This window comes from Myxocyprinus asiaticus, chromosome 5, assembly GCF_019703515.2.
Source record: "Myxocyprinus asiaticus isolate MX2 ecotype Aquarium Trade chromosome 5, UBuf_Myxa_2, whole genome shotgun sequence".
Taxonomy (NCBI): Eukaryota; Metazoa; Chordata; class Actinopteri; order Cypriniformes; family Catostomidae; genus Myxocyprinus; species Myxocyprinus asiaticus.
Window position 1 is genome coordinate 26,498,315 of NC_059348.1, and position 11,356 is coordinate 26,509,670.

Genomic DNA, 11,356 nt, shown 5'->3' on the forward strand with positions numbered 1-11,356 from the left:
ATAGGTGTGGTTATAAAATACCCACCAGGGCAGGGGTAAAGAAGGAGAGACTGAAGAGAGAAAGTAGGAAGGTCTGTCAGTATCACTGTTTGCTTTGCACATTACTGATGGTGTTTTCAAGGTGAGGAGGATGAGAGGGGCCCCTACGGTGTTTCCCTCTCTCTGATGGTATTCCAACATGTTATTTTCAGGAGCTGTGGAGTGTGTGGATTTCCGGCAAACCAAATGTCCCAATATTTCTGTAACAAATGTAATCACATCAAATGATAGTAAGAGACCTTGTTGTTTGTCAACACAGTGAAATCTTATCATTATAATCTGTTCAACAATGATAAAGATTATTTTTTTAAGTTGTAAGTAGTTGAAACTAAGAGCAACAGTATCTTATGTTACTAAGAACTATTTGTACTTGCATTGCTTGGATATATTAAGGGCTCCTGAATGTACTGGTTGCCCCAGATAAGTGAACTGGAAGAGGTGAACAGTAAGGCTCATTGACTTGAATTCTATACTAAGAAATTACTTTGAACCTAATTTTCTAAAATTAAAGGCAGCACATTACACAAAAGTGCAATCACTAACTAATTAATCCTTTTAAGATCTAAGTAGGTCATTTCACTCCCTAAAGATTAGGGACTAAAATAGGGTTGTCACCTTACACTTTATATATATTAAATCTACATTTGATGGTCATATATATCAGAAAAATTTGACTGAACATGCATTAAAACATAAGCATTTTCTTAAGGTGGTGTGGGTGAGTTTTTGAATCTTTAATTCTTAAAATTATTATTTCACTGAATAATACAGCTTTGAACAAACTCAGGTTCTCAGTTAAAGATTACAGCACTGTCCTCTAGTGGACATTACAAGACATTACAAACACCTCAAAGACTATTGGACTAAAAGTGGTTCTGTATAGACCATTTCAAGGACTGTTCGTCGGTTTAAGGAAGTGACGTCTTTGTCCCTTGAACATTGATAGTTCACATTTTATCTCTGGTAGGTGAACAACATTTATACCAACTAACACTTTGAGAGGTAGAGCTCTATAAGTGACTAGATCACTCCCTTTGTAATGAAAGAAGCTGTGCAAGTCATTTACTATTACATTTCTTAATTTAGAAGATGCTTTTATCCAAAACGACTTACAATTGAGGAACATAACAAGCAATTTGTCACACAAAAGTCAACAAAATCTGCACTGCCAAGATCTCAGAGTAGCTGGAGTAGTAAATACAATTTTTTAAAAATAGATCCTTACCTTGTCCGCACGGCAAAGTTGTTTCGGGGGCTCTTGTAGGCGTACATGGACTGTTTGAATTTAGAGGTTGGCCAGTCGCCAGTTGGCACTGTCGTGCGCGGGGTTAATGCGCACGTTTTTCTTGCACTAATGTTGGAATGTGGTCTTTATAATTTTATTTTTGACACGCAATCTATTTTTTCTAATATGTCAAAATGTCTCCACAATAAGTGGATTGTCTCCAGATGGAATGTGAAGGGTTGGGGCACCCCATAAAAAGAAAGAAGGTTATTTCTTTTCTTAAACGTAAGAAATATGATATAGTGTTTCTTCAAGAAACACATCTTTCCCCGCAGGAAGCTGAAAAATTTGGGAAGATATGGGGTGGACATGTTTTCTTTAGTACTGGCTCAATTAAGAGCACGGGAGTCATTACACTGATAAGTAAACATCTACAATTCAAATATCTCAAACAGTTTAAAGATAAATTAGGGAGAGCCATTATGGTTTTAGCAGAAATTCAGGGGTAAATGTTGATTTTGGCTAATATTTATGCACCTAACGCTGATGATCAGGGCTTTTTTATAGATCTCGAAGGGCAAGCTGCTGGCACCCCTCATGATATAATATTGGGAGGAGACTTCAATCTTTTGATGGACTCAGTCCTTGATCATAGTGAAGCGAAAGTGTGTAAACCCCCTAGAGCAACATTGACGCTTCACAGGATGTGTAAAAATCTTGGTCTTACAGATATTTGAAGACTTTTGAACCCATCTGGTAAGGACTATAATTTTTTTTCATCAGTCCAAAAGATTTATTCTAGAACAGATTTTTTAAATATATATATATATATATATATATATATATATATATATATATATATATATATATATATATATGTATGTATATATCTAAGTCCCTCATTTCATCTGTTGTTGATTGTTCAATTGGAAACATTTTAGTCTCAGATCACGCTCTGGTGAGTTTAGAGGTGTTGCCACATACGGAGAAAAAGAAATCATATAGTGGCCGCTTTAATGTATCCCTGTTGCAAAATCCTGAATTCCAACAAATGCTAAAGGCTGAAATCAATGTCTATATGGAGACCAACTGGTCCTCAGTATCCTCTGTGGGGGTGGCTTGGGAGGCACTTAAGGCAGTTCTTAGGGGTCGGATCATACAGTATGCCTCATTCACCAAAAATCCAAAGCATGAAAACTCGTGTAGTTGGAAGGGAATATTAAAAGTGCAGAGGCAGAGATGAAGCACCTAATGTCATCTGATGGCCTCAGAGAATTGACCCGATTGAAATTTGATATGATACTATTTTGTCACGGAAGGTGGAGTTTTGGCTATTCAGGGCAAGACAGTCATACTTTGAGTCAGGGGACAAAGCAGGGAAGCTTTTGGCTAGATATATATAGCAGAGAGAGTCTTTTTCTACCATTCCCTCAGAATTCTATCTTGATCTTTATAGTTCCACATCTTCGTCTACTGAAGAAGATATTAGAAACTTTGTGGAACCATTAGAACTCCCTAAACTACGACTGAGCAAAAAAAAAAAAAAAAAAAAAAGGATGATGATTTTCCAGGGGTGGTGGCGGGAGGTGTGGCGCATAAGCTTTTGCTTACACAGATGATATTTTATTATTCGTCTCCGACCCCACTAGATCTATGCCTTGCCTCCACAAAATTATTAATTATTAATAAAGTTCTCAGGATACAGAGTCAATTGTTCTAAATCCGAAGCTTTGGCTCTGACAGCGTACTGCCCTGTAATGGCTTTTTGGCTGGGTGCTTTCCAGTGGACCAAACAGGGCATTAAATATTTGGCCATTTTATTCCCAGCAAATTTGTGTGATTGAGTTAATTTTGTCCCCTTAATAAAAAGGTTTTCGAACGATGTGGGCAGGTGGGCTTCATTACATTTATCGATGATTGGGAAGGTTAATGTTGATAGCATAGCAAAGTCCTTCATTTGGAATGGTAAGTGTCCCAGATTACATTTCAATAAGTTACGTAGGCCGATTGACAAAGGTGGGCTAGGCCTACCCAAGATTTTGTTTTATTATGCATTCAGTCTCAGACATTTGGCTCATTGGTCGCTTCCACCTGAGAGAGCCCCTCCCTGGTTTTGTATTGAACAGGAAGTTCTTGCCCCTATTTTGCCATTGCTAAGCCTTCCTAATAAACTAACCGAAGAAGTTAAGTCACACCCCGATATCTCACATTTGCACGCGGTATGGACAAAAGTGTTCAGCGTGTTTAATTCGGACATTTATTTAAATGTTGCCTTGAGCATATGGCTGAAGCCAAAATTATGTATTAATAAATCCCCTTTCTGCTGGTCAGAGTGGATTGTGAGGGAGGTTAATAAGCTCGGTGACCTATATGAGAGTGGAGTGCTGAGATCTTTTGAAAATATGGTTCAACATTTCAGGATTCCCAGATCTCAGTTTTTTTAGGTACCACCTGCTCTGTACTATTTTTGGGAGTAGCATACACCCCCCTAAAGCAACAGATACTCTAGAAGTGGTGATTACTGCTTTTGGAAAAGGTCATGAGACATCAGTGTATTGCTCCCTGCTAATTCAGAGTCTGGGAGATGGAGCTTCAACTTCTCTCAAGAGATTATGGGAGAAAGATTTAAACTTGGTATTGGAGGAGGGAGTGTGGGCTAGGATTCAAAAAAACGTCAAGTTCGGGGGGAGGGGTTTAATGTATATAATTTATTCCGTATTTTATGTTGTGTTTGTCTGTCATGTGGATGGAATCAATAAAAACTGTTAATAACAAAAAATATATAAAAAGGAGAGAATATAGCTCTGTCATAAATTTCAAACTGAAAGTGTGCACTAAAAGTGCAATTTTATAATAAACAGAGAACTTTTCAGATAATATGATTAGAGACATAAATCAGGAAATAAATAAACATATAAACACATAAATATCATAAATAAGGGCAAGTTCTATCTCTAACTGCCATCTATGATTGTCTCAACCTTTAGTCTTTAAGCTTTAGAGTAAAGCACATGTGGTTTTGAGTCTATCTAGGACCATCCAGATCTGCACCACTGTGCCCAGCAAAGCACTTAACCCCAAATTACACTACTGACACAGGAGCACAACTGGCCCTGCACTTTGACTCCTATGTCTGACTGAACAAGGACAACAATGTCCTTTTTTTTTTTTTTTTTTTTTGATAGAAAGGCTATGCTAACATAAAAAATAAAAAATACATTATGTATCAGAGAAAACTGTTTGCAAAACATTTTTTCTTCACCATTGGTATGACAATAGCTATACTACCACATAAGATAATTCACATTTATCCACTGAGACAGTTGACTTGTTTGCATTCATTTATAGAAATATGAAGAAATATAAATAAGAATATGATAAAAAAGAAAAAAAGAAAAAAACAATCTTAGGTTTAGGTTAATATGAAATATTAGTCAAAGTCAAAGCCAAAGTCAGTATTTACAGAGTACAGTGTACCAAGTATAGGCTATGTAGGGCTTTACTGGTTGTTTAGATCAGTGTTACTATCAGAAATAATTAATAATTATTTCTGTAGTTATTAATTAATATTTAAATTAATTAACTGGATCTAACTCATTAAAACCTCATATGGGGCTCCAGTAAATGTAGTGTGCTACGTTTAGGAGCAAGTTTGGTTATTAGCAATAATTAAAAATTATCAAAGATAATTACTAATTATTAAAATCAATAGAACATTGATGAGAATCAATGTTAGCTTTTTTAAATCCTTTAAATCAACAATTATCAAAGATAATCGTTAATTGTTAACATCGATGAAACATTAATTAAAATTAATACTAGCTTATTGATCATTCAAATTCAATCATCAAAGATAATTATCAATTATCAAAAATCAACAGAATATTAATAAGGATTAACATTGACGGGGCACCACCCTGAAATCAGGGACTAATAACCAAATAGTAAAACAGTCTCAATATTAGATTGTTTTCTTAGGAAAATCGACATCCGTAGAATATCGATTTTCCAGAAAAAACAATGAATGAAGGTTTGAATCCGAGCACTGACATCCCGTCAGCATGACACAGGTGTATGCAAAACCAAAACAAAACACTTCTCTTTGTAATATAAACAAAGTTTATTTATGCAGTAATATCAATTAATAATTAATACAATGCAGTCAATAAACTTCCGACTTACAACTACAAACTAAACAGTGATATGATTAGATATGGAAATAAAAATAATTCTATCACATAAGGTGTGTGGGGGGGGGGGGGGGTTAATATGAGGGAGAGAGAGAGAGAAGTGATGGCCCTAAAGTCGATTTCGCGATAGCGGGAGAGAAAACAGCTGTCAGTTTATCACTCAGAGACGCGGTGAACGGCTCGTAAAAGTCCCGCGTTATTTGACTCTTTAATGGATGAACTCAGTTGCTGTCTCACCCGCGATGGCGAAACTGCACAACAGTCCAATTTGGTTGGACCACAATACAGAAAACTAAATCGTGATAATTAATACCCTGAGTATTAATAATGAGCGGACGTGGCGGTCCGTAAACTGTACAAGCAAAAACCTTGAAACACAAGAATAACACACTATAATATTCTATCTCTGCCCAGATGTAAACCTCTTACTTGAATCGCATGACACAGGTAGAATGTGTTTTCCTCCGTCCGGAGGACCCGGTTCCTTGAGGCTCGGGTGATGACGGGAGCCGTTTCCTCACTCTGTCGGTGGGCGGTACGGCTGTTGATTCTCGGCGGGCTGGCGGAAAACTCAGAAATGTCGACTTGATTGAAGATGGAAGAGAAATCTTTAATCTCTTCACTTCTGTAGGCAAACGGATGAAGATGCAGATTGCTCGGCGGTCTCCATCAGATCCGTTAGAGGGTTCGGTTGAACACAGAGTAATCTCAACTCGTCCAGCGAGATGGAGATTGTATGGCTACAGTTTCAAATCGGACGTTACTTCCTTGTGCCACGAGGTTGCACCTGAGAGCAGCAAAGAGCTACGTCTATATTCGGTGAACAAAGTTGCTGGAAGCCACTCACGAAACATTTCAGAGGTATTTCAACTCCTGATGATGTCATGTTTGAGGGACGTTCTGTTGTGTGCCTCATCCAATAGGAGTTGAGAGTTTGATCCTTTAGTGAGCAAGGCTTCATGGATTTGTAGTCTGTTTTGGACTCCCTTTGTTTGATTTTGGTGCGATTTTTATCAGGAAGATTTACGATTTGGTGTGTGGGGGCTGAGTTAGGTTTTACGACTTGTGTTAGGCCTGCCTTTGTCTTCTATCTGAATACATGAGGCCCAACAGCTACAAGGAAATTCTTACTTGGGTGCTTCTCGCAACTATAAGACAACAACAATGTGTAATATCAACAAAAAACACTGTATTTTAAAGATAATTTTGTAAAAATCCAAATAACTTTACAGATCTTTATTGTAAAGGGTTTAAACAATGTTTTCCAAGCTTGTTCAATGAACCATAAACAATTAATGAACATGCACCTGTGGAACGGTCGTTAAGACACTAACAGCTTACAGATGGTAGGCAATTAAGGTCACAATTATAAAAACTTAGGACACTAAAGGGACCTTTCTACTGACTCTGAAAAACACCAAAAGAAAAATGCCTAGGGTCCCTGCTCATCTGTGTAAATGTGCCTTAGGCATGCTGCATGGAGGCATGAGGACTGCAGATGTGGCCAGGGCAATAAACTACAATGTCCGTATTGGGAGACACCTAAGACAGCACTACAGGGAGACAGGAAGGACAGCTGATCATCCTTGCAGTGGCAGACCACGTTTAACAACACCTGCACAGGATCGGTATATCACACCTGCGGGACAGGTACAGGATGGCAACAACAACTGCCCGAGTTACACCAGGAACACACAATCTCTCCATCAATGCTGAGACTGCCTGCAATTGGCTGAGAGAGGCTGGACTGAGGGCTCGTAGGCCTGTTGTAAGGCAGGTCCTTACCAGACATCACCGGCAACAACGTCGCCTATGGGCACAAACCCACCTTCGCTGGACCAGACAGGACTGGCAAAAAGTGCTCTTCACTGATGAGTCACAGTTTTGTCTTACCAGGGGTGATGGTTGGACTCGCGTTTATTGTCGACGGAATAAGCGTTACACTGAGGCCTGTACTCTGGAGCGGGATCGATTTGGAGGTGGAGGGCCCGTCATGGTCTGGGGCGGCTTTAACTTCTCTCAAGAGATTATGGGAGAAAGATTTAAACTTGGTATTGGAGGAGGGAGTGTGGGCTAGGATTCTAAAAAATGTCAAGCCTACATCTAAGGATGCAAGGGTGCACCTTATGCAATTTAAGATTCTACTTCGATTCTACTGGACCCCCTCTAGGTTGTATAGGCTTAGTCTTAAACACACACCCACCTGCTAGCGATGACAATCAGAAGATGGGGACACAAACCATGTTTTTTGGTGGTGTGTTAATATCCAAGAATTTTGGTTGAAGGTTCAGAGCTTTATGTGTGACATATTGGACACTCAAATTTCATTTTGCCCCAGACTCTGTATTTTAGGCAATGGGGATAATTGAAAGGATAATATAGGGGATAAGTACATAAAAAATTGGGTCCTAGCCAGTGTTATGATCGGTAGACAGGTCATCCTTAGGGGATGGAAGTCGGCTGGTGCTCCCTCATTTCAGGAGTGGTACACAGAGATGGGCAGGGTAGCAGCATTTGAGGAGATGGCATGTAGAAGGCTAGGCAACCGGGATTTGTACAACAGGAAATGAGGCAGCTATTTAGCTTTTTTTTGGAAGGTTCTCGGGGAGGGGAACCAGAGAGAGACTAGTGGTTTTGGATCTGTGTGTTGCAACCTTTTTGTTATTGGAAGTATGCTTTTTATGTTCTTTTTTTATGTTTCTAAGTATTTTCTGCTGTTTTATTGTCTATTTATGTGTCTTTGTCAGTTAGCTTTTGACCACTGGGGTGCTTGTTTGTGTTGGGTGGGGGGGTTAATGTTCGGGGGGGAAATGATTTCATGTGGTTTGATTCTGCATTTTCTGTTGTGTCTATTTGATTTGCTGCATGGAATCAATAAAAATTGTTAATAACAATGTCTAAGAAGAAATGCAAGTGATTTGTTGAAAGCCACAGAATCATGATATCATGATCACATGCATTCATTAGTTGTAAATAATTGTTTTTTGGGATGATATTACCATAACATTTAAATGCTTTACAATTTCTCCTTTGCTCATGCTACTCATAAGTAAATATATCCCTTATAGGATGTATATAATTTTTTTTCTGTACATCACCAAAAATACCAAGAATAATTAAATTACGTATTGCTGTAAGACTTGTTTCATTGCCTGCTAATCAATTTTCAATTAAGTCAGTGTAAAATCTAATATGCATGCATGATAGTCATGCATCAAATACTATTTCTATCATATTTATGTTTATATATTCCACTCAATGTAGAGCACTACGTCAAAAAATACAGAATTTTAGATAACCAAAAGACCAATACAACTTTGATTGTTTCTAAGTTCAGTCTCAATTTCTCAGTAGTTCAGGTTTGTGTGTGTGCATGTGTGTATTGTACATTTATTGTGATAATCAACCTTGAAAGCAACTCAGCAAGTCAAATTCCTTGTTAGTACAGACTTACCTGGCCAATGAACTTAATTTGGAATCCACTAATGCAGATGCATGTTGATGTCTCTGCTGTTCAAGAGATGCAGGTGAGGGAGATGAGCCGGCGCGCTGGTCAAGCTCCGTCAGCGTGGCTTTCGAACAGTGCTGCCTAGCATTCATCTAGCGAATCTCTGCTCTCTTCCTAACAAAACTGCTGCCTTGTGCTTCACAGAAACCTGGCTGAGAGAAGCTATTCCGGACAGCGTGTTACATCTGCCGGGCTTTCAGCTGTTCAGAGCGGTTTGCACCTCAGAGTTAACGGGGAAAACGAGAGGTGGTGGAACATGCTTTTACGTCAATGAAAGTTGGTGTACAGATGTAACAACGTTAAAGAAGATGTGCTGTCCTAATTTGGAAATGCTCTTTATTAACTGTAAGCTGTTCTACTAGCCGCGGGAGTTTTCCTCGTTTATTCTGGTGAGTGTGTATACCGAGCAAAACGCGTGCATGAGTGCCGCACTGCAACAGCTGGCTGATCAAATCAAAGACAGGGAACAACAATAACCCAACTCAGTTATTATTATTCTTGGGGATTTTAACAAAGCAAATCTCACACGTGAACTGCCCAAATACAAACAGCACATTACATGCCCAACCAGAAACAGAAATACACTGGATTATTGCTAAACAACAATAAAGGATGCATATCGCTCTGTCCCTAGAGCAGCTTTGGGACTCTCTGATCTCTGTCTGGTTCATCTTCTTCCAACCTACAGGCAGAAATTAAAATCAACCAAGCCAGTAGTAAGGACTGTAAAGAGATGGACCAATGAAGCAGAGCTGGAACTACAAGCCTGCTTTGATTGCACTGATTGGAGTGTTTTTGAGGCTGCAGCCTCTGACCTGGATGAGCTCACAGATACTGTTACATCATATATCAATTTCTGTGAGGATATGTACATTCCTACTAGGACTTATTTAACGTTCAACAAATGACAAACCATGGTTTACAGCAGAACTCAGGCAGCTTCGTCAGGCCAAAGAGGATGCTTACAGATGTGGGGATAAAGTCTTGTACAATCAGGCCAGGAACACACTGAATAAGGAAATCAGAGTGGCTAAAAGAAGATACTCTGATAAGCTGAAAAACAAGTTTTCAGCTAACAACTCAGTGTGGAGTGGCATGAAACAACTTACGAATTACAGGACTCCCACCCCCAACCCTGTGGTGGACCAACAAATGGCTGACGACCTGAATGAGTTCTACTCTAGATTTGAAAGGCCCAATCTCACACACCACACCCGCCCTGACCTTCACTTCATAGAAACACCAACACCTCCCCCCCCCCCCGGCTCCTCAACCTGCACTTAAGATCTGTGAAGAGGAGGTGTGCCATGTCTTTCGGAAACAAAAACAAGGAAAGTTTCAGGCCCAGATGGTGTTTCACCCGCGTGTCTTAGATCCTGTGCTAACCAGCTGGCCCCCATCTTCACACAGATCTTAAATGATCACTGGAGCAGTGTGAAGTCCCATGCTGCTTCAAATGCTCAATCATCATTCCTGTCCCAAAGAAACCAAAAATCACAGGACTTAATGACTACAGACCTGTCGCCCCGACGACTGTGGTCATGAAATCATTTGAGAGACTGGTGTTGGCCCACCTGAAGGACATCACTGGACCCTTTATAGATCCCCTTCAATTTGCTTATCGAGCAAACAGGTCTGTGGAGGATGCAGTCAACATGGGATTGCATCATATCCTGCAACATCTGGACAGACCAGGGACATATGCAAGGATCCTTTTTGTAGACTTCAGTTCGGCTTTCAACACCATCATCCCAGCTATACTCCAGACTAAACTACACCAGATCTCTGGTCCCATGTCTATCTGTCAGTGGATTACCAGCTTTCTGATGGACAGGCAGCTTGTGAGACATGGGAAATTCACTTCCAGCACCTGTACAATCAGCACTGGTGCCCCCCAGGGATGTGTGCTCTCCCCACTAATCTTCTCCCTCTACACCAACAACTGCATCGGCAAGGACCCCTCTGTCAAGCTCCTGAAGTTTGCAGATGACACCACTGTCATTGGCCTCATCAGAGATGATGATGAGTCTGCATACTGAAGGGAGGTTAAACAGCTGGCTGTCTGGTGCAGTCAAAACAATCTAGAGCTGAACATGCTCAAAACGGTGGAGATGATTGTAGACTTTAGGAGGTACACCCCAACAATGTCACCCCTCACCATCCTAAACAGCACTGTGGCAGCAGTGGAGTCATTTAGGTTCCTGGGCACTACCATCTCACAGGACCTTAAGTGGGAGACCCACATTGACTCCACTGTGAAAAAGGCCCAACAGAGGTTGTACTTCCTTTGCCAGTTGAGGAAGTTCAACCTGCCACAGGCGCTGCTGATACAGTTCTACTCAGTGGTCACTGAGTCTGTCCTCTGCACTTCAATAACTGTCTGGTTTGGTTCAG